This window comes from Dioscorea cayenensis, chromosome 11, assembly GCF_009730915.1.
Source record: "Dioscorea cayenensis subsp. rotundata cultivar TDr96_F1 chromosome 11, TDr96_F1_v2_PseudoChromosome.rev07_lg8_w22 25.fasta, whole genome shotgun sequence".
NCBI lineage: Eukaryota > Viridiplantae > Streptophyta > Magnoliopsida > Dioscoreales > Dioscoreaceae > Dioscorea > Dioscorea cayenensis.
Genome location: NC_052481.1, coordinates 10,980,614 through 10,983,063, shown reverse-complemented (window position 1 = coordinate 10,983,063; position 2,450 = coordinate 10,980,614).

Here is a 2,450-nt window from a genome sequence, read left to right as displayed (position 1 = left end):
CAACGGCCAAACTCTTCGTTTTATTCATCATGCATCCAACTATGTAATTAACAACTTTATTTATAGTACATATCCTTGCTTTTGTATCTATAACTATTATCTTCATAATAACATATTTTGAACAGTTAATTCAATTTTAAAATAGGTATAGTTATGGGACGATGCAGGAGCAAAGCAAGCAAGAGTTGATGCAGGAGCAGAGCAAACAAGACCATGTGTTAAGAACTTGGATATTGAAGAATTTTTAGAGGATCACCCAATCTTCGGTGAAATTGTTCGTGAAAACTGTAGCAACTGTGTTGTCCAAAAGATGCATATAAATTATGGTTTGGAAGCTAATGAAGTCTAGTTTCCAACCCAAACAAAGTTTACATTAATTGGAGGTTCCTAGAAGGAGTTATGGCTGTTACACTGAAGACCTATGAAGTTGATTGGTTTCTGGAAACTCATTTACTTAAGTCTTAATTATCTCTTAAGTGTGTATTAGTTTAATACCTTTGTTGATCTTTAAGTTTTCCTATTCTTGGAGGGTTGTTCCAAGAGCTATATACTTGAATTAAGTGCCAAAAGAAGGACTGCTAATGTTTTGATGGAGAGTTGGAGGCTGTGCCCCATTTTTTCTTGGTTTTTCTCTCTGAGCTTGTGCAAGACATTGAGAAGAACTCTCTCAACTCCATATCTCTTTGGGTAGATCCGGAGAGTGGTGAGTTGCTAGATCCTATATCTGTTCATGGACATCGATCAGTGGTGGATTACATCCTTTTTGTTGTATTATTTCCGCTTCATGGGATATATACACTACAACAAAATTGATGATTAGTGACAATTTTAATTTTGACATATTGGTTTTTTGTCACAAAAAAATACATAATGTGACGAAATCATTATTTAGTCACTCATTTTGCTTGTTTGATAATTTTATGTGACAATACTTTAAATTGTCACATGATATTGTCACAAAAGGATTAGCTCCAAATGCACTCGTACTTTTAGTGACGGTTTAAATATTAAGTGACAAATATAGTACGTCATTAATATAATATTTTTTCATGACAAATTTTAAAATTTGTTGTTTTTAAACTAAATTTAAATAATGTTACTAATACTAACATATATTATCAATGATAATTTGAATTTTTTTTTTATGTACCTTAATTTATTTTTGTGACACATAGGTTTGCCACCAAAATATAAGTAATAATGATATTATAATATTGTTACAAATGAATATCACATTACTTGATATTGGATAATATCACTATTTGTTACTAAATTTAATGACACTAATCATCTCTCACTAATAATTTTTTTCGTAGTCAAATGCTAAATACCATTGAAAGATAAAATTCTAAATGACATAAACATTCTTTTATGCTTTACAATTAATTTAGGAGAAAATTATAACAAAATTATTTATATAAATTGACATAGATATGAGTAAGGACATAACAATAATTTTTTTAGGTGGGTCACGCAAAACGTTAATAAACAAAATAACAATTTTTTTTATAAATATTTTTATAAAATATAATTTTCAATATCATGCTTACCAATTTGTCGAATATGAAAGCAAATAATAGACTTTTCCAAATATTTTTCTAAAATCATATATTTTTTATACAATATAAATAGCTTTTGCAAGTAAAAAAACTTGAGAAAGCAAAACAATATATTTTTTGCAAAAGAATATAAATTTTTTCATGTTATATAAACCAATATATTTTTTGCAAGGGGATAAAAAAAAAAATTTTTTTTGCAAATATTTTTCCTAAAAATATAATTTTTTTAAACTATATTTATCAATTTATACATTATTTATTTTCAAAAAAAAAATTGTGAAGATAGGGTTGTAGCATCCCCATATTAGTTTAATTTCATATTGATTTATTTTAAATTATTAATTTTTTATTCAAATAACTCTCTTTATCTCTTTTTGAATATTTTTATTTTTAAAGATTTTATTAGAGATATTTTATATCAACACCTTCATATATATTATAATTTATTTTATTAATAAGGACTGAATTATAAAAGACCTTTATATTATTGAAGTAATTTAATATAGATATTAAAGAAGTTTTTATAACTAAAGTATTAATTTAAAATTCAAATTTCATTGGTTTAAATTTGTTATAAGTTTTTTTAAAAAAATTATTGCGAAATATATTTAAACGATAATTTAAAATTCAAGTTTCATTGGTTTAAATTTGTTAATAATTTTTTTAAAAATTTATTGCGAATTTAATTAAAAACATATAAAAATATGTTAGTTTTTATATAGAATTTGAAAAGATTTTCATTCAATAAAAAGATATATCCTATAAAATTTTTTAAATAATTTTAATTTATCTAAATTTAGTTTAAATTTGTTAAAAAATTTTAAAAATTATTGCGAATTTAATTAAAAAATATAAAAATATGTTAGTTTTAATATAGACTTTGAACAGATT